This window comes from Nicotiana attenuata, chromosome 12 (assembly GCF_001879085.1).
Source record: "Nicotiana attenuata strain UT chromosome 12, NIATTr2, whole genome shotgun sequence".
Classification (NCBI taxonomy): domain Eukaryota; kingdom Viridiplantae; phylum Streptophyta; class Magnoliopsida; order Solanales; family Solanaceae; genus Nicotiana; species Nicotiana attenuata.
The window spans coordinates 21,492,825-21,515,741 of NC_032000.1; the positions used below are offsets into that span (position 1 = coordinate 21,492,825).

General features: G+C 39.9%; 1 pseudogene; it reads right to left on the reverse strand.

Annotated features, from left to right (window-relative positions):
* LOC109235950 lies at positions 10,300-20,030 on the reverse strand (annotated as a pseudogene).

The following is a 22,917-nucleotide window of genomic DNA, read 5'->3' on the forward strand; positions in this document are numbered from 1 at the left end:
TGGAAGAGATTGTGGAGACTTTCCCGGATGAACAACTATTAGCCACGAATCTTGAGGTAGCGCCATGGTATGCAGACATTTCAGACTACCTGGCGAGCAGTATTGTTCCTTATGACCTCTCCTCTATATAAAAGAAAAAGTTCTTTCGTGATTGCCGTATGTATTATTGGGATGAGCCTTATCTGTTCAGGATTTGTATTGATAACATGATCCGGAGATGTATCCCCGAGATAGACCAATCTTCTATTTTGCAGGCGTGTCACGCGTCACCATATGGTGGCCATTTCGGGGGAGTAAGGACAGCGGCGAAAGTGTTGGAGTCGGGCTTCTACTGGCCGACATTGTCAATGATGCACACTTATGGGTGAAGGGTTGTGATGAATGCCAACGAACCAGGAATATTTCTCGCCGACATGAGATGCCTATGCACCCAATTCAGGAGGTAGAAGTGTTTGATGTATAAGGAATCGATTTCATGGGGCCTTACGTCAGCTTATATGGAAACAAGTACATACTTGTAGCTGTGGACTACGTGTCCAAATGGGTGGAGGCTGCAGCGCTCTCTACAAATGATGAAAAGGGGGTAATTGGTTTTTTGAGAAAGAATATATTCACCCGATTTGGCACTCCAAGGGAAATAATCAGTGACAGAGGCACTCACTTCCGTAATCGAGCCTTCACAAAGTTGTTAGAAATGTATGATGTACGCCGCAAGGTTGCCACCCCATATCATCCACAAACGAGTGGGCAAGTGGAAGTTTCGAACAGAGAGATAAAGAGCGTGTTGACAAAGACTGCGAATGCTACAAGAACGGATTGGGCAAGAAAGTTAGATGATGCACTCTGGGCCTATCGTACCGCTTTCAAAACTCCGATCGGCATGTCGCCGTACAAGTTGGTATTTGGGAAAGCGTGTCACTTACCAGTGGAGTTAGAGCATAGAGATTTGTGGGCATTGAGGCAGTTGAATCTCGATATAGAAGCTGCGGGTACAAGTAGAGTCACAGAGTTGCACGAGCTTGATGAGTTTCGATACCACGCTTTTGAGAGCACAAGACTATACAAGGAGAGAATGAAGATGATACATCACAAAAATATTCTTGAGCGGTATTGCTATACAATTCAAGACTGAGGTTATTTCCGGGAAAATTAAAGTCAAGATGGTCAGGACCATTTCGTGTGGTAGAAATTCACCCCACTAGTGCCGTAGAGATTGCTGCGGAAAATGACTCTCGCACGTTCAGAGTCAATGGGCACAGGTTAAAACATTATATGGGCATGGATGACGCGAAAGTAGTGTCGGTGACTCATTTGCTCAAGCCACTGATGTTGAGCATACCTTAAATGCACTTACATGCATCGTGTCGCGACGTTAAATCAGGCGCTTCATGGGAGGCAACCTATTGGACTGTTGTATTCGTCGTTCCACGATGTTAACTAAGGCGCTCGTCGGGAGTCAACCTAATTCGTAGTTTACTTTTAGTATACTTAGAATTTTTCTTTTCGTTTTTAGGTACTAACAAGTTTGCAGGTGATTTTGGGCAAGTCGAGCAGGGTTTTCAGCGTCACATGAAGGAAACCAGGCGATAAGCCTAGTGTCGCCTAGGGTAAAGCTAGGTACACCAGGCGTTGAGATTTCGTCGCCGGGGGTAAGGCCAGGTAAAGTTGGCGCTGGAGATGGCGCCGTGTGGGGTAAAGCCTGGTACATCAGGCGTTATGCCTGGTGCCGCATGAGTTGAGGCCAAGTACCAGGCCTGGCGTCGCCAGGTAAGTATGTTCTTCAGCTTCTTTTAATTTTCTGTCCCTTATTTTTTTTACCCCCCCCCCCCTTCTTCGACCCCCACTTAAACGCCCAATATATAAACAAATAAAAATCCTAAACCAAACACACATAAAACTCCAAAGAAAAACTCCTCACACTGGTCACCAGCACTTCTCACAAACAAACACACTGCACAAAATTTCCCCCACTAGCACACTGCCATTGTTGTCTCTCTCATCCCCATTGAAGTCAAGCTTAGTCCTGCTATTTAGTTCACACTCACGAGCGAATTTTGAGGCAGATCCTTCCTCTCAAAAGCTTCTAAGGTATGATTGTTATCTCTTTCCATTGCAATTTCGAGTTAGGTAAAGGTATGAAATTACACACAAAATTTGGTGGTTGTTCTTCATTGTAGTATTGTATTTGTGTGTCCCAACCCCATGAACCCCATAGGAATGGTGCTGCGATTGTATGAACATGTGGTAGTACGGAACTCCCAAGCCAATTTGGGAGGGTGAGGCACTCCCTCACCCCTATAAACACTCCCATGGCACTAGTTGCATGCTAAGTGTTTGCTATAATGCCTCAATGGCATTCCTTGTCCCCATTGGAGCCTGAGTCTCCGGGATTAATAGACTAGTGTTGTGTAGTCGTGCACCACGTTAAAATCTTAAGTGTGGGATGGCTCAAGGGAAGCCTATGTGTTGTTGTTGGACTCTAATATTAAGAAAATACGAGGTGAAGTCTGAGTAACCTCGGAAAGTTGGGTAAGACTATGTGTGTAATGTGTAATACAGTTTTAATTGATTACTGATTACTTGTGTAGGAACGAAGATGCCTCCAAGAAAAGACACAGGCAAAGGAAAGGCTACTTCCACTGCTCCGGCTAAAGCAAAGGCGACTTCCGCACCTCCCCCAAAGAAGAGAAAAGGGGGAGAAGCTACCTCCAGTATAAGTGGAGCACAAGATGTGGCAGCTGTAGCAGCCATGCGTCCACAACCCCAAGGCCAACGGGAGTTTGGCATCAACAGCATACCCCCGCATACTAAGGATTGGTACAGGCGCTATAGGCCTAAACATGTACACTCGTAAGCAGCTATCCAGGAACGCAGTGTGAAAGCAAAGTATCAGGCAATTTGGAAGGGCATCCAGGATTTGGGGTTGAGCTATGAATTCAAGAACACAGGGGATATTAATATCAATCTAGTCCGGGAATTCTATGCTGGGTTTGATCCATAGGATACTAAACAGCTGGTGCCGATTCGTGGACGTTTGATAGATTTTTCAGCCACGGCCATATATAACTTTTTAGGTGCGCCAGATGTTTCGGTGGAGCCATTGGACCACTTCATTCGCCGACCAACATATAGAGAGCTGAGACACACGCTTTGTGGTGTCGATTCTACGACAACATGGATCCGGGATAAGAAAACAAATCGGCATAAGAGATTCCCCAAGAAGAAGATGAAGGCGAAGGCTCAAGTGTGGCTTAAACTGATAAACGCACGGCTCTTGCCATGCAATCATGACACGCTCATTAGCCGTGAGAGGACCTATGTGCTCTACTTGCTCATGACGGGTCAAAGGGTGAATGCGGGCCATCTGATACGCTACCATATGTCTTCAGTCAGAACGAGTAAGAAAGTTGATCGAATGCCATTTGCCAATTTTTTGACTCAGTTCTTAAGACACGAAGAGGTTGAGGAGGAGCCCGAGTTTGACCACACCATCGATCAGCCCCTCCGACAAACGAAAATCACTAGTCTCCGGCTGAAATAAGAGATTGCCATGCCATCATTGACATGTGTTGAGTGCAATGCTTGTGATGATAGCTTTATGGCCTATCTCTATGGGATGATGGATTTGCAACTGAGGATAGGGAGTCGGCCGACCACATCTGAGGAGATGACTTTATTGGAGCAGCGGTACCTGCTCAATGCTCATACCCAGCAGCTGGTTGGGATAGGTGATGGATACAGACTCCCCGATGATGAGGATATCAACACACCTGAGCAGTCTGAGGCCGAGCCGGAGCAGACAGATGATGAGAACGATGATGATGACGAGGAGTAAGAACATGATGAAGAGTGAAGAGCGTCAGAGGATGAGGACGCAGCTTGATCAGGGAGTTTCCTTGCACCCTACTCCTTTTTTTGTTTTGTCAATTTGTGCATGCACTGAGGACAATGCATGATCTAAGTGTGGGGTGGAACTTGTAGAAATTAGTAGTTGTTAGTTGTTTTTTGTTGTTGTTTTAGTAAGTGTCGTTTTCGTAGCTAATTGTTTTAGTTATTTGTTTTAAGAATTTGTTTTCATTTTTGTCTTTCTTGTTATTTGTTTTTAGTTAGAAAATATAAAAAAACAAAAAAAAATTTGGACTCATTCCGACGATGGATCTCCTAGACAGTTTTCTTGAGGGAAGTAAGTCTAAAGAAAAATACGAAAAAGAAAAAAAATGTAATAATAATAAAAAATACCAAAAAGATTTTTTTTTAGGTAGTGTAGTAATTTCCCCTTGGTTTTTCTTTGGGCCATGGCTCTTTTCCAAGGGTTTTTAGTTGAACCGGGTGTAGTTAGTTTTAATTTTTAGGAGTAGGAACCACGAAGATATGCATCTAATCGCATCAATATCTCTTAGCTTTGTGATGTCTTGAGAATAGTTAGTACTCTAGTTGTGACACTTAGGCTCAGTTTTTGACTCTAGTATAAGTACCTTAAATCGTAGATTCTTAAATTTGCTTAACTGCTTTGACTGGACTATCGTGATAAAAACCAATCCTGAATGAGTTATGTGCCATGTCTGTGTGAGGTTTGTATGTATTATGTGCATTGCATTTGATGTTTAGAACTTGCTCCGTGTGTGTGCAAAGCAAATAGTAGTCTTGTTCAGTCTGAGAAGTGATATAGGCATTTCTTTGTTAAGCCAGACATACATAGACTACCCACCTAAATGTTATGTATCGTAGTTAACCCCTTTGAGCCTATAATCATGTTTCTTTGGTAACCACATTACAAGTCGTACCCCTTTGTTTGAATTGACCATATATTTGAACCTTGTCACCTCTCATGAGCACTTGAATTGTGATGAATTATGAAAAAGTTAAAGTGTGGGGTGGTGGGTTGGATTTTGAGTGGAACAATTGAAATAAGGAGAAATGTGCACCGTTTGAAAAAACATTATGTCAATAAAAGCCACTTGGACTGAACGAAAAGAAAGAAAAAGAAAAAGAGAAAATAAATAAATAAATAATAGCTGTATTGTATGAAAAATAATTCTTGATGGTGGTGGCTAGTGATATACTGGTGCTTAAAGAAGTAGGGGGTAAAATAGAGTAAAGTTAAGGTGGAGTTTTGGTTTGACATAAGTATGGGCTTGAATGTCAAAGTGTATGTATTAAAGTGCTTAAGGGAGGTGTAGTCACTCATATCCAAATGTATCCTATCTGACTAGCAGCCTACATTACAGCCAATGAAAGTCCTACTTGATCTTAGACTGAATGAATTTGATTAGTCAAGTATTACACTATGGGCAAGCCTATGATGCATCATTTGTGGAGTATGAAGGTTATTTCTGAGAGCGAGTGAATTTTGTCTATCTTGAGTTCCTATGTTCTTAAAATTCATTGTGGGTGGAACTAAGCTCTTTGATTGAGTGAGGGCACGTGATTCATAAAGGAAAGGTAATGTCGTTGGCTTCCATGTTAGAGTAAGTAAGTGAATTGTGAATATGATATGGTATTTATGAGTCAAATCTTGAGGCGAGGATGTTACATCTTGGTGCTTAGACTATGTTAAAGATTCTTGGTAAAGTTAAGGGAATTTCTTGATAGGTTGTGTCTATAAGTGTAGTTTGATTGCTCGAGGACGAGCAATGTTTAAGTGTGGGGTATTGATGTGTGGCTATAATTCATGGTTTAGCACATTATTCGCCTTGCATTTTATACACTTTAATGATAAATTACACTTTATTTTCGCGTAATAGAGTCCATTTTATGTGTAGGTGAATTGGAGATGAAAGTAGAGAAAAAAAGGATACTTACAAGTCGAAAGCGTGCGTGGGAGCAGTTGAATAAGGGAAGCTGGCGAAGCCAGGCTTGTAGCTGGCGATATACCTGGCGACGCCAGGCTTGTAGCTTGCAAGAGACCTGGCGAGGAAAGGGAGAGGCAAGCTTAATCAGGCGTTATGCCTGGAGATGCCAGGCCCGGGGCGAGGTCCACCAGGCGTTATGCTTGGCGACGCCAAGTCCGGGGCGAGGTCCATTCCGAGTTTTGAAGACTTAGTTCGTCTCCTGGTTTGACTAGAATTTGACCTACACGTTTAGGTCTTTTCTTACACATATAAATAGACCTAAAAATGCCACTTTGAAGGATTTTTACAACCGGAGGAAAGGATAGCACGTGGAACAACTGTTGGGAGTTAGAATCATTGATTTCTACATCCTTTCATCTTTACTTTTTATATTAATTATGCAAGAAAATTGGATATTGTTAATATGAGTATGAGTAGCTAAACTCTTAATATATGGTTTTGATGGAACCTATTGGAATATGATTTTCCTGCTACGTTAATATAGATTTGCCGTAGTATTTTCTCTATTTGTTCAACTATATTATTATTGTTGTTGATTGAAGGGCCCTCAATTAACTGTGCCTATTTAGTATGTATTACTCGGGAGAGAGTTCATATTTAGGTAGTTGTTGAACAACATCACTCCTAACGTATATGAGGGATCAATACGAAGGGTTTAAAGGTGGATAGGGATAACGAAACCTTGGTACGATCTGAGTGAGATGTACTTAAGGCCAGCTAGCGTAATTCAGGAGAATATGTCTAGTATATTGTGGTAATTACTCGGGAGAGAGTTACGACAGTCAGAGTGCTCATGATCGGTATAGAAGACTTAGGCAAATTTATAGAAAACGTAGCGGATAGGATTCCGACATTAGGGGAAATCATAACCTTAGATCATTCCAATTCTTGTCTATAACACGTTCGTAGTTAGTTATTATTTATTGCATTTTCATTACGTAATATTTAGTTAGTAAACATCCAATTCGCTACTTAAATATTTCTGAAGAATGATTGCGTGAATTTGTGTGAGTCTAGTAGCTGTTCTTAATAGGTTAATTCCCTGTGGGATTCGACTCCGGGCTTATTAACCGGAATATATTTGTAACGATCGCTTAGTCCTTTTTATAAGGCATAGTTGGGCGTGATCAATTCACTAATCTTCTTATCTGATTTTGTACTTGTCTGCCTTTCATACTTGCATAGAAAAATTTGGTGTTGGCATCCTCTGCATTCAACCATTGTATCCTAGACTTTTGTCTAGCTATGCCTTCCTCAATCAATGATCCTTTTTCCAACTGAGTCTTTAAAGATTTTTCCTCTTCAAATTGATCAGTTGTTTGACTTGGATCCCTCATTCTTGACTGTAATTCATTAAGCTGACTTCTGATAATAGTAATTTTATGCTCAATGCCACAAAACTCTTTTTTATTCAGCTGCTTCATTACATGCTTGATAGCCTTCAGTCGTGCCCATACATTTTACATGGATTGGTTATGATCCTGCATCATCCATGTTTCTTTTACAAGCTGCAGGAAACTTGGATGATCAGCCAGGCAATTGAGGAATCTGAAAGGTATGTGACCCCTATCCGGAGTATCTTCAAAGTTAATTGCAACGGGGGAGTGATCTAAACATCTCGGATCCATAACTATAGCTTCTATGTATGGTAGACTCTGCATCCAATCTGAGTTGACAAAGGCCAGTCAATCTTGCAGAACACATGTGAGTTTGTCCAGGTATATCTTCTGCCCACACTTTTTAATTCGACCAAACCAGAGTCTAATAGGAACTTTCTAAATTCTCTAGTTTCGACATCTTGAACCGGTGCCCCTCCTATTCTGTCATCCGTGTCTATTATAGAGTTGAGATCACCCAAGGCTATCCAAGGTCCCTGCACTATATGAACCATATTTCCAAGTTCAGTCCACAATCCCCTTCTATCGTTAATAGTGTGAAGGCCATAGACTCCTGTAATGGTGATTTTCATATTTAGTGCATAGATGTTCAACAAACCATGAATGAACTGAGTATGTGCTTCAATCAAAGTAAATTCCATCAAATCTGGATCTCACATTAGCCAAATTCTCCCTCTTGTGCATGTATTGTAGTTATCACACCATCTCCACCTACCTCTGATGTCTTTATTATTTGACTAGCATATTGTTCATTCACCCTATGCTCAGTTATTGCAATCATACTAACTTTATTCTTCCTAATAAAATCCTTCACCTCTTCTGCTTATATACTTTATTTAATCCCCTTACATTCCATGTTACTACTTTCATATTGGAATTGATAAAGGTTGAGTACCATAACTTGTCCCGCCAAAACTACATTATCCTCTGTCCTTTACTATATTTGTACAGTTAGGCTCAGTTCTTTGGTGTTCCAACATACTAAATCCATCGTTAGTTAGCACCGTACTTGAAGATATATTTGCAACTGGTTAAGCCTTTCCTGCTGACTTTCCCCGAACCTCTTGCCACTCTTCATTACCCTGCTGAGTACCCTTCAGTGGTTGATTACCCTCATGTATTACCACTCCTAGTTGGGTAGCAGTATTTGCCTTCTGTGGCTGTGTATCATCTTTTCCTGCCTCTACTGCCTGTGTTGTAGCAACACCTTTCTCTTTATTTTGATCATGTGTTTGTTTGTTCCTCCACTGAAGGTTTGGCTTTTCTATCTTCTTTTTAGGTTCTGGTATAACTTGTTTGCCTTTCTCTACACATGTGTGGCCAACTTGCAAACATACATTACAATATTTTGGGATCCAATCATAATCAACAACTTGTTCGAACACTTACCCTTAAGGATCTTACACCGCGATACTTCTCGGTAAGGGCCTTGTAATGTCCATCTCTACTAACACTCTAGCATATTAAAATTCTGTCAACACTAGATGTACATTCATCCGCGTACAGAGGAGTGCCCAAACCACTGCTAATTCTACTTAGTGACCTTTTGCTCCAACAATCCAAAGGCAAATTAGGATACTGCACCCATATTGGAATGGTTTTCAGAACTTCATCATGAAAATTAAAGTTTGTCGTCCATGATTTCAAAATAAGTGGCCTACTATTCATAGTAAGTGGTCCTGAGTACAATACCTCATTTTTATCATCCAAACTATTAAAGAGAACGACAAAGTACACTTCATTGTGGTAGTATATTCTGGGCTTTGCTGTGAAATTACATTGAGCATCAATGAACCTTTCCGGTGCCCCAATTGTAGGAGAGTCTCCTACAAGATTATTGCCTTCCTCCATTTATCATTTTCAGCTTCAACTTCTTCTTTCTGTAATTGTACCACCTTGACTCCATCCTGTATCAATGGGGCAATATACTCTAGATCCATCCCCTTTGCAGCAAATCTATTCCCCGTAAAGAGGTTAGCCCAAGCCTTTCCCTTTTTTTCAGCGGCCATATTCAATTTCCTCTGTGCACCGACGGTCTCCGTTATTGCTATTTTCTCTGTCCTTACCTCTATCGTATCTGACTTTGCTTCGTCCTCGATGGCAATTGTAGGCGTTACGATCTTCTTCTCTACATTTTCCACTGTATTTGCAGCTGGGTTTTGTGAATCTTCTACCCTAATTGGAGGAGTTAGAGTTTTTGCTACATCTCAATTTTGCGCAACTTGAGGCGAAATTACCACCCCTTTCCCAGAGTTTCTTCCTTCCGTTGTCAGAATCTCCATCAATTGGAGATTCGTGATATTCCTTTTCGGTCTCCCCCGAGGCATTTTCCACTGGTGGCGCAAGTTAGCAAAGGCACGCTAAGGTGCGCCGAGAGGAAAAAGAAAAAGACAATTTAATTTAAGTCCCTTTTGTTGTAAATATAGAGTAGTTTTACTTCATGTATTTCCATTATGATTCTCTAACTTATTTATGTCAAGTCATGTAACTATGGTTTTTTTTTAAGCATTATTAGGAAGATCAAGTAGTCAAATTTTCAAGCAAGCAAACAATTCTCTGTATTGTTGTCTCTCCCCCTCGATACCGTGTTACCTTTCTGTAATAGCTTTCATTAATGCAATCAAGCTTTCTTTCATCTCACTCTCTTTTTTGTTCTCTCAATTGCTCTTGAGTCTTGATATCGATTTTCCCGTACAACACTGACAGTCTCGTCTAACATACGGAGGGGACCCTAGTTGGCGGCTAATAACCGCACGAACATCAATTGCTTAGCCTTACATCGCTCTTCCAAGACATCTCAGGAAGGCGCCGCATAACAGGTTACATGAGAGGGAAAGAGAAGAAGATTACGTTGCCAAAATTAATGAGAATGCAGATTTTGCTTAACAATGTAGTGACTTTTTTCCCAAAATTATCTCATTAATTACGATTAAAATTTTTGTTAAGTTAATTTAATCTAAGCCTTTAAGATTTCAAAGAAGATAAGCGTCAATTATCTAATTATAAACTTGAGGAAATAAAAAGAATCTTTAACGAAGAGCAGCCGGATCTAGAAAAATTAAAAGCCGATTCCCGAAAAGAATCGGCAATATAACTTCCACTAGGTGCATGTACTTGTAATCTTATATGTTCACACAATGTAAAAGAAGATTTCACATAATAAATGGCACATTCTATACTAAAAAAAATAGTGCAAAATCTGCATACTGCCAAATCAGCAGACAGCAGCACGGAAAAGAAAAATGACTTGCCAATCTATTACTTACTACTGTCAACTACTACTACCACCATCGACGCTCCTGCCACCTACTAACAGTATTACCTTTAAGATTAGCCTCAGATTCATGATTAACACGACATGAAATATATTCACTATGCATTCGCTAACTTCGCCAAAATTACCATGTCTAATATTTTAACATCAAGGGTATCATCAACCTTTACAATACCGTCAGTGCCATCAACACCAATAAGTTTACCAGTGGAACCACGTTGTGGGCCACCTATGATCTTGATTTTATCCGACTTCTTCGGTACAACTATCTCAATTTCAGTTGCGTGTGCGATGATAGTGTCACCACTGCCGCTTGATCTGAGAGCAACGCTACAGGAACCATCCTGCACCAGAAGTTAAAGAACGTTTGGTTATTCTCCGAAGAAAAAGACAGATTATCCTCTTTGAAAAGGAGATTTTAACTATGGTTCTCAGCAAGAGATCATATAGGAGAAAAAATCTCTGATCAAAGCAGTCACCTTCTTAGAAACTTTTTTCTTTTTTAACCTTCTTAGAATTATGTAAACAACTACGATTTGTGTGCTACGACAGGTGGAGCAGTTAACACACAGTATTATATAATTCATTAAGTTGAAATATGTGCTCTCTTTTCATTTTATTGACTTGTATAGCATATTAATAATGATGGAAGAAAATGTTTAAAAGTAGTAACTGAAAAGAGAGTATCACATCAAAGTTAAACCATGAATGGTTTAATGAATTCAAACGCTTGAAAGATGTGAAAGTTGTACAGGAATAGAACGATCTCACACATTTTGAAACATCCCAATATGGAAAGAGTGATGGAGTATGTACTTTTACTTTTGGTAAAGGAATAATACAATTACAAAGTTCAAGATTTAATCCAGCAAAATCAGCAATAATAAATTTTCTCCTGCACATAAAAATCAAATGAACGAAAGAAAAAAAAAGGTTTCAAAGCACGGAAACTAATGCAAAAAAAAAAAAGATCCAAATTACTGCCTCTGGCCGTCCCAATTTATGTGGCCTTGTTTGCCTTGGCATGTAATATGAAAATTGAAACTTGTGATCTAAAATAAATCATAGATACTTGTATAGCTGTAAATCAATTCATTAAGGATAAAGTAGGATTCTAAAGATAAATTGTTTCTAAATAAAAAAATGTAACATTCTTTTTGGAACTGACTAAAAATGAAAGAATGCCATATAAACCGTAGAGTGCCACATAAATTGGGAAGGAGGGAGTATCATTTACAAGTGATAATATCACAACCTTAAATTCATAAGTCGATATTATCACTACCACTGCCTAGGATAGCCCAAATAACTATCTAATACTCACTTCCTAATTAACATAAACATGGGATGCATCTACTCAGGAAGTGGTTAAGAGGTTCCTAGGCGGTTTCAAAAGAGAGAACACTCTCTACATGATAATATTAATCACATACACATCCCCAGGTCATATTATGCAAAGAAAATGCCATCTAAAGGAAAGGCAAATCAGTGCAGAATAAACATACCGCTAGCACCTCACGTACAACTCCAGTGACAGTATCATCATTGGACTTACGTACATTGACCAAGATATCAGGCAAGAGCCAAGGACCTTCGGTATCCCCACCTGCAATTAAAAAGTTATCCACTACTACTGAAAGTTGAAAATACCATTAATAACCAACCACTCTTCTAGATGACAAGCGTGAATCTGCACGAAATCTCAAACATGGATAAAGCTGGATCATCAACAAAAACCACCATCAAGCTAATCCGGTTACAACGATATCATGATTTACATTTCTAGCGGACATTTGACTACAGAGATGTCAACATTAACATCAAGCGTTTTCATGCAACTCTCCTCTACTCTATGACAGGTAAAGCACATGTTAATAAAGTAGAAATTTGTATAGAACTATCCAAGAGAATCCAGATATATTGCATTACCAAACTATACACAGAAAGCTTAAACAATAAGTAAGATTCATTTGCACTAATGAATAGCATTAAAGGTCATTATACTCAGGCTCATCTCTGCTTAATGCCTCAAGTAGTAAAGAAGTAACCGTTCGGACTTCTTTGCATTCCCCACAAAGTGATTTTGATTAATTCTATACTAATTTTGACATTAATAACCAAAAAAACCATTAAGAACGTGAAAAAACTCAACTCATAAAGCTAAAAGACAACATTTGAATTTCAATCTATTACTGGAACTCACACTATAATTACCTACAAAAAATGAAAGGAATAATTATACGCTAAAAGCCTAAAAACATTGAATCAAAATGCATGAAAATGAAATACAAGCCCGCTAGTTCATCACTTTGCAATGCGGAAAAAAGAAATGTTTAAGTTTTCTTTCGCTAGAATACAAGAGAATAATGGTTAAATATCTAAATTCTGCGGTGATCACAAGTTTACTGGCTCAATAAACTAAAATGTTTCTCATTTAAACTTTCAGCAACATATATTAAGTTTTTTGTCACTAAAAAGACACACAAGATATTGCGAGGAACAGGGGACACACCTCCTAAAGGTGACATCATGTCCAGCGCACCACTTCCAGGAGTCATTGGCTGCCCACCAGGAGTGCCTGGTACATATGCTGAACTCGGTGTCATTGGTGGTTGGCCACCAGGAGTTGATGGCAAGTACTGACTTGGAGCATTAGCTGCACGGAATAAGGATAATGACATTATATTCTCCATATAAAGACCCAAAACAACAATGTAAGTCTCATTTTGACTCCTGTAAAGGGAAACTTCTGGTTACCACATGCAAAACCATTGTCCCTTGGGGTCCCAGCATCACTGTACTTACCGCTAGGAGTGCTGGTCCAACCAGAACCAGGAGTAGGTGCTGCCTCATAAGCACTTGAACGAGGACTGGACGGCTGAAAATTAAAGGATCACAATCACATTAAAGGACAAAGCTCCCCATTTACACCGAAACGGAGTTGAAAGAGTAAAAACCTGATATTGCGGACTTGACCCCCACGAAGCAGGGTTTCCGTCTTCCCAACTGTCCCTAGTATTTTGCAATTGCAACCAGTTAATATCAAGAAAATGGAACTCCAACTCACTAATTTTATGACAGTAAGAGCGACAAACTGAAATAACAAGACTGTAATCTAAAAGGAGGGCATGCCACCTAAAGTGTAACCGCAAACGCAAAAAGAAGATTCAAACACTGCACTTCACCGTATCTAGCTAAATGCACAAAGGCTTTCGAGAAACAACAACAACAACCCAGTATAATCCCACTAGTGGGGTCTACGGAGGGTAGTGTGTACGCAGACCTTACCCCTACCCTGGGGTAGAGAGGCTGTTTCCGATAGACCCCCGGGCATCCCTCCCTCCAAGAACTCCCCTCCTTGCTCTTGGGGTGACTCGAACTCACAACCCTCCTGGTTGAAAGGCTTTCAAGTACAAGACCATAATTTTAATGTGATCCTTACCCATCTTATATAAGAGAGAAGAACTTTCAGCTATACAAAGATGAGAATTTCACACATGAATGCATAACGACAAATCCTTTTCCATGACCTAAACCATCCAAGAGACACGAATGTCACATTTTACGTGAGGACATTGCTCTTTTTTATTTCTTCAAGGATTATATCAATTAGTATCAGGTCAAATAAGAATTAGGCAGGATAGATGGAACTTCTTCTATTTCCAAAACCCTAAGCCATTTGGCTTATTTTCTTTGATGACACAACATACCTAGGTGGACTCATTGGATTCCATGCTCTGTCACGCATCGGCGTCCTCATACCATCATGGATAGGTGCTGCTATAGAGGAAAATGACCAAAAAAGCTAAAGTCAAACAGCTAGCAAAAAATTAATAAAAAGAGATGAAGAACAACATTGCCACAAAGCAGCAGAAAAAAGGACCTCCAGGATCTCTCATGGGTGTCATGAACGAACGAAGTGGAGTCTTCGAAGGATGTGATGGTGTTTCACTTCCCAAACCATATCCAGATGGTTCCCTAGAAACAAAGAAATAATACTTACCAGAATGGTGTGGACATATTAACACTATTGACAATATGATTGCGATCCACTGCAAGAAACATTGCAGTCAGCAAAGAATGTTAAGCAATCAAAAATAAAAAAAATTGGACGACAGTGTCCATAATCAGGATTCAACTAAGCTTCCCTCCACAAAATTACAAAGAAGAGGGCCCTTTGTATTTAACGAATCATTTTTGGTTCAACCCCCAACCCCCAACCCAAGGAAGAAAAAGAACCAGGGCACCAAGATTGAAAAAAAACTTGCCAGTAACAACTTTCATCTGGGCCTCCAGCTCAACTCGGACTGAAGTTCCTTTGATATCAACAACACGCCCCTTACAACCTTTAAAGGTGCCAAGGCGAATTTTCACATCAACTCCAACTAAAGCATCATGCCCTCTCCCACCTCTATGTCTGCCTCCATCTAGAGCACACCAAGCATAAAAGTTAGGAGAATAATGATTCAAATGGAAGACATGAAAATAAAGATCATAAATGTGACAAATAGCATGCAATGTAAAACCCAAATGAATAAGAAACAAGGGCTCCTTTGGTGAATGAACTAAAAGGAATATCATAGAACATCAAGATAGCACCATTATCAGAAACTTACAGTTCATGGGCGGGCCACCTCTAGACGATCTCATTGGAGATTGAGGAGCACGGTGTGGTGTTCTGAAATGCGCAAATCTTGATGAGAAGGGTTACCCTACAGGAATTCCACTGTAAGCACAGTTTTCAGACAGCAAGAGAAAGGATATGATAGAATTGCAACAACAATAGCTAAATCATCCAGAAGCAAGAAAATACAGACATACATTTCTATCACCATTTGCCCTTGAGCCACCAATCACCACACAAGATTGAGTTTTGGTACAAATAAAACCAGCATGCTCAAGGTGATGGCGATCATAAATAAAAATAACTCCTCTGAAGATGTGTTCTACATGACCTTGTTTTCCCTATAAGTAACAAAAATGGTTGTGACGATAACACACACACACACCACATGAACAAATGTCAGTAACAAGATAATTTTTGAAAGGACAATACTCACTTTGCAAGGACCCTCGATAACTTTCACCACGTCTTTCACTGCTAATTGGTTCTTGAAGTGATCTTGCGCGTTCCCTCTCTTTTCAACTTTCCCTTTGATCTCTCTAAGTCTAACAAGTGCTACATCAGGCCTATCAGGCACTCCCTTAAGGACCTATTAATGTCATTCGAATGTGAGCAACACAATAAACATAATAACTTCAACCTCAAAACTATAATACTCACCTGGAAGGCTTCACTGTCTACACGTATAATCACACCAAAGCTCTTATTGCTGCACAAAACGTATTCAATTAAGAAATTTAGCTATTGGTTCGAAAAGGACAAACTGTGTAATGCAATTCCCTTACTCTTATAAGAAGAAAATGCTTACTCTAGTATTACAAGGTCATGGAGCTCATACTCCCCAATACGAGTGAGACCAGATGTTACTTCAGAACTAAGAACAACATTATCGGCAAACACACTGAGCTGCAGATATAAAAAAAGTGGTATGTATCACCATTCTTCTGAAGGACTTCAGATTAGATCAGACCTCAAATTTCCAAACATGCTTAACTTACAGGCTCCTTTGTTGTATCTGATACCAAGTTCACCACATGCCCCTCAACGGATGCAACAATACCAGTTGCACCTTCAGATGAACCACATATTACTTTCACGTGATTTCCAGGCTCAAAGTGCTTGCGTATCTCTTTATCACTAAAAGCCAGAGTTTCCTGCCACAGTCAGGAAACATGTTAACAAAAAAAACAGTACTTACTTCTTCTGAGACACTCGATGCATGTACAACACATATTTAAAGAAGGGGGGATAGTACCACAGGAAGGCCTTTCTGATTTGGTCTGATATGAACGGTATCTTCCTCAACTTTCTCAACATGGCCTTCCATTTTCCTGAGATCCCCTTTCACCACAATAACACGGTCACCCTTCATAAAACGACCCTTTTTCCTATTTGCAAACAAAATAGATAGACTAGCCATATCGCCATCCCCACTCTCACCGGGTCGGCGAAATCTCTCAAGTTCATCAAAAGTTGGATGTATGTTCTGAGTGCTGATTGATTTCATCGCCACTGACTTATACAAGAAACCATCTCTGAATGACATACTTCCAATATTGTCAAAATAGTCACCAGTCCTCATGTCTCGCTTACGCTCCACACATATATTCAACACTCTGCAAATCATGAGAAAGATTTAACAATTCTAAATAGACCATTTGTGCTCTTATTGAAACTAGAAATACCAAGGAACAGTTACCTAGCTTCATCAATATTCATTAAGCGTGGCGGAGGAATTACTGCCTTCTTCTTTGTGACTTCCCTTCCTTCCTACAAAAGCAGTATCAAAAATGCAAGAAGGAATGTCAACTGTTTCTTGCAACACGAACATTTTCTTTTTCTTTTCTTTATTTATTATTATTACTATTATTTAGTGAGAAGGGCATCACCATTTTTTATTGGATAGGTAAGCAAGAAATTTAGTAATTGCCAAAACCCAATACTAGATAATGCTGGAAATTTACAAAGGTGTATAATAGCCTGTTTGGCCAAGCTTTTTTTTGGGGCAAAAAGTGCTTTTTATGGCCAAAAGCACTTTTGGCCAAAAATTGAGGTGTTTGGCCAAGCTTTTGGAAGGAAAAAAAGTGCTTTTGAGGAGAAGCAGAAGCAGTTTTGGAGAAGCAGAAAAAAAACAGCTTCTCTCCAAAAGCACTTTTCTAAGAAGCACTTTTGAGAAAAATACACTTAGAAGAAGTTTTCAAAAGTTTGGTCAAACACTAATTACTGCTCAAAAGTCCTTTTCAAATTAATTAGCCAAACACAAACTACTTCTCACCAAAAGTACTTTTTTGAGAAAAGCACTTCTCAAGATAAGCTGATTTTAGAAGCTTGGCCAAACGGACTATAAGTCAGCTAGTTTACCAGATAAGTCAAAAAGTTCTAACAATGTAAACATTTAACACTCAAGCATTTCCAAAACGCAGAACCTACCAGTCTCTCCTACCAACTGAAGACTAAAATTACAATTATTTTCCGAGAAGGGCATCAAAATTTTCTTTTGGATAGGTAAGCGAAAAATTTACAAGATACTTGCAAAAAACCAGTACTAGATAATGCTGGGAATTTACAAAGGTGCATAAGTCAGCAAGTTTACTAGACAAGTCAAAAAGTTCTAACAATGTTAACATTTAAATGACGACTATAGTAAGATTCGAAATACAAGAATCGATCAGACAAGCATACCAACTTGTTTGCAAGAGCCTGTAAGTCAATTCTTGGAATTAACTTTACAATGACTTTCTGGCCCATATCATCTACATGCACAACCTACAAAGCAGGAAGATAGAGTATCAGAAGAGCGCATCAAATAAGTTACTCAATGCAACACACAATGCAGAATACTTGACAACCATTGCAAGGTCTCCCTTGTAAGTTCCTGTCTTCATTCTGATCAAAGTATCCCTGGCAAGATCAACCGCCTTACTTTCAACCATGAGGACATCAGTCATCTCTTTGATGGGAACTAGCTTCACGTTAGCGGTATATATATCGCGCATACCCTTGCAAGCCTGCAGTAGATAGGTGGCATAAATTAATTGGGTTATTAGGTACTCATCACACACAATAGTTTATATGTGACGTGCTAATGCTTAAAGTGAATCAAAACAAAAAAGATAAATAGGCATCTATAATATACCTCCCTCACATGAGCTTCTTTGTCTGCTTCTATGTATATATAGTTCTGAAGATGATCAAGGGCTACAACGGATCGAATTTGCAGTTCTGGTCCTCTATCAATTGCCTTTTGCATTAGGCAAACCGCAACCTTCCTCTCTTGACCAATCTAAGAAACCACGATGTAGAAAAAAAATTACAAGATAACATGTAGATGGTTAAAAATAAAAAGATAAAATGTTGTGCCTTAAGCCAGGGTGACAACACCATACCGCACATTTCACCATCCACAGCTTAGGATCCCTGACGGATGGCAATAGAGCTTGCTGCTCAACATCTGTTGCTTCCTCATCATACTCCACATGAGCTGACCTTGCATATCTTTGCTGGATGCTTCTCGTACGTTCCTCAAGGTCTTCTTCTTGGTCCTCCTGTGGCAACAGCCGGTGACGATATTCACGTCTGGCACCGTCCTCATCAGGTATCTCAGCTCCACCATCCACTATGAAATCTGCAAACAAAAATCAAAGAGTCAACACCAACAGACTATCCTTTGATAAACAATATTGAAAATAATACTAAGACTAAACTATCCATTTAACTTAACTAAATATATATCTATCATTCCCCCTCAAGCAATGCAGGGTCTTGACAAGTGTTGAGCTTGTCAGGCAAGAGTGAAAGTTGTGGATAGGGAAGATAGATTTTGTCAGCAGATTTTGCCAGCAGTAAATCTACAAGTTAGTCAGTGCTTCGCACATAGCGAAACTAAGAGCACCAGACGCAACCTTCTCATGAACAAAATGAATGTAATTTCAGTGTGTTTGGTGAGGGCATGATGGACAGGATTGTGAGCTAAGTATATACTACTGATATTATCAAAGCACATTGTAGAAGGAAACTACAAGCCCCAAATGTTGCGGTATTCTATAGCATCCGAGTCCTAGGCAAGTGAAACATATTCACTTGCCCTACATCAACTCTTTGTTGTATTTTACTTCCATAGAAAACAACATCATCAGTTCTCTCTATTTCCATGTCATATCTAGGTTATACTAGACATGTTTTCCTCGCACATCTGATAATTAATCCCATGCACTCGCTCGCCTATGCGATATCCATGTGCTCCCACGCTCTCAAATCACCAAACTTTTTTATTCCAACTCCAAATTTAAATAATTATTTATTCCAGCTCCAAATTCAAATAATAATTTTTTATTCCAACTCCAAATTCAAATAATTTTTTATTCCAACTCCAAATTTTAAATAAGTTTTTGTTCCAACTTCAAGTTGCGTACCCTAAATATCTCATTGATCATGTTGTCATTGATAAACAGACCTCTCCACCTATTCTCCAGATCCTACGAGGTTCTGATTAATTAAAAAAGAGGCATTATTTTCAATACACATTCTCCTGATGAATTTGAGAAGTCTAACCGTCTTCGGCGTCTTGTTCCTCCTCATCCTCATCACTATCTACCGCAGCTTCGAAGTCAATAAATTGCAAACCAGTCCTCCGTCGTCGACCGCCATAATTATCATCATCGTCGTCGTCATCAATAAAATGCGATCTACGTCGTTTCTGTCCTCTATCATCCTCGTCTTCTTCTTCCTCCTCCTCCTCCTCTGGTTCCACCTCGTCTCCATCGTAGTCCCGTTGCCGCGGCATTGTCGATTTTGGAGAGTTTTATGGAAAATATGTGTAGGTGTTTAGTTTGGTAATGGAACCCTACGTGAGACCCGAGAAGATTTTGAAGCCATAATGGAAATGGTTTGTTTGAATAGTGGTTAACTATTGTATTTTATTTTATTATTGCAAAATTCGTGTTGAAAAATATCACTTACGTAGTACAGTTTGTAACGACCCGGCCGGTCGTTTTGAGAATTATAGCCCCGATCCTGTATTAACTGCCTCCCCGTATCTTTTTCTGCTATTGTGCCTTGTCCGGAGGTTTCGTTTTATTTTTTGGAGTGTTTTGGGGCACTTAGTCCCTAAATGGAAGCTTAAGTCTTAAGATTTGGACCATAGTCGGAACTGTGTGAAGACGACTCCGGAATTGAGTTCCGTCGACTCCGCTAGCTCCGTTAGGTGATTTTGGGCTTAGGGGCGTGTCTGGATGGTGTTTTGGAGGTCCGTAGCTCATTTAGGCTTGAAATGGCGAAAGTCGAATTTTTGGAGTTGTGGGCCAGTAGTGGAATTTTCGATATCAGGATCGGAATCCGATTCCGAAAGTTGGAGTAGGTCCATAATGTTGATTATGACTTGTGTGCAAAATTTGAGGTCATTCGGACATGGTTTGATAGGTTTCGGCATCGGTTGTAAAAATTTGAAGTTTCAAGTTCATTAAGTTTGGATTGGAGGGTGATTTGTGTTTTTGGCGTTGTTTGATGCGATTTGAGGGCTCGACTAAGTTTGTATGGTGTTTTAGGATTGGTTGGTATGTTTGGTTGAGGTCCCGGGGGCCTCGGATGTGTTTCGGATACTCAACGGGTTGAAAATTGGACTTAGGCCATTGCTGAAGTTTTAGGCATCTGGTATTTTCTCACCTGCGGTGGGGAGACCGCAGGTGCGGACTCGCACATGCGGAGTTAAGAGCGCAGGTGCGCTTTTGGTCATGAGAGCCTGTGAGCGCAGATGCGAGATGAGGGTCGCATCTGCGCATACGCAGATGCGGTTTGGTGGTCGCAGAAGCGGATTTGGGAAGGAAGCGGAGTTCCGCAGAAGCAGACGAGTGAGCGCAGAAGCATGTCCGCAGGTGCGGAGGGTAGTGTGCTGGTGCGAAGCCTAGGAGTTTAATGAATCTCCGCAGGTGCGTAGTCTTAGCCGCAGAAGCGGAAATATGGCTGCAGGTGCGGTTTGACTGGCAGAAAAAGACCTAAGTGGGGTTTGAATTCATTCTTCATTTTTGGACTTGAGAGCTCGAAAATTGGCGATTCTTTGAAGGATTTTCAGAGGAAGTTAATTGGTAATGATTCCTAACTCGTTTTTGGTTGTATTCCATTAATCCATTGTTGATTTCCTCATTTAATTAGGGACTTGAGTTGGAAAATTGGAAAAATTTTTGAGAAAAGTTCTTAGGCTAAATTTTGGGGGTTTTGATCGAGATTTTGGTATCAGATTTGAGTAAATTTGATATGGTTAGACTCGTGAGTGAACGGGTGTTCTTAATTTGTGACTTTACCCGATTCCGAGACGTGGGCTCGGGGAGGCTTTTTGAGTGATTTTTCAATTTCTTGCTTTAGTTTTGATTTCATTAGCCAGATTAGATCCTTGTAGTTATATTTGTTTTATGTAATTAATTTTGGCTAGATTTGGGCCACTCGGAGCCGGATATTCGTGGGAAAGGCATTGTGACTGATTGATTGAGCTTGGTTCGAGGTAAGTTGTGTGGGAGAACTCCTCTTAGGATTTGGTACTGTTTTTGATATGTGTGCGTCGTGTACGTGAGGTGATGAGTACGTACACGGGCTATTGTTGCAAAAACTCCATTTTTCACTAAGTCATAACCTATTTCTCCTTATTTGAACTACACTAGCATATGCAACCATCCTGTTTAGTTTAGAATAGCATGCCTACGTGTTTTAACTGCCTATCTGAATTCTGTGCAGCATGTTTAGGCCTTATTTGTTTGCACTTAATGGAGGTCTGAATCTTAATCATTCAGATCTCAGACATTAAATGCGTTTGTTTTTAAAATCTGAATCTTAATTATTCAGATCTTAATCATTAAGTGTGTTTGTTTTTTTTACTTCACAACCACTTAATGGGTCTGAATAGGCCTGTATGATTCAGATCTATAACAGAGACTTAATTTCATTAAGATGCTATCATATTCATTATTAACTACCGCCACCGCCTACCATTATCAACTATCACCATGCCACCACCACCACCATACTCAACTACCACCACCACCACGACCCCCCACCACCGCCACCTCCACCACCACCACGCCACCATCATCCTCAATCATAGCCGCCACTATTATCGACCATCACCACCCACTATCCCCACCACTTTGACCACCATCACCCACAATCAACACTCATCCACCTCAACTAACACAACTGACCACCCCATCACCATCAACAACCACGGCCGACACTGCCCATCATTATAACCTACCACCACCCACCCACCACCTTCCTCAGTCACAACTACTACCTCCACCCGCCATTATTAACTATAACCACCCACCACCACCACCACCACCACCATCCTCAATCATAATTGCCACCACTACCAATCACTACTAGCTACTAGAATGAACCACCATCATCAACCAACACTACCACCAACCATTGCCACTAGTCGGTATTCACCCGTTAACCATCACCACCAACAACTATCATATTTTAAAAAACTATATATTTTATTGACAAAATGTTAGATTAGTTAGTATTTCATTTGAATTTTATGTTTATTAATTTTCAAATAAAGATAAATTTTATATATTCAGATGTTAAAAATCAAACAGTCTTGATTATTTAGTATTCAGATCTTAATACACATCTTAATATATTCATATGTGTATTCAGATTCAGACATCTTAATCTTAAAAAAAACAAATGAGGCCTTAGTGAAATTTCCTGCTTTCCTTGATGTGAACTTAGTCTAAACTGTAGGTTTTCTTGCTGAAACTGTTAATTCTGCTG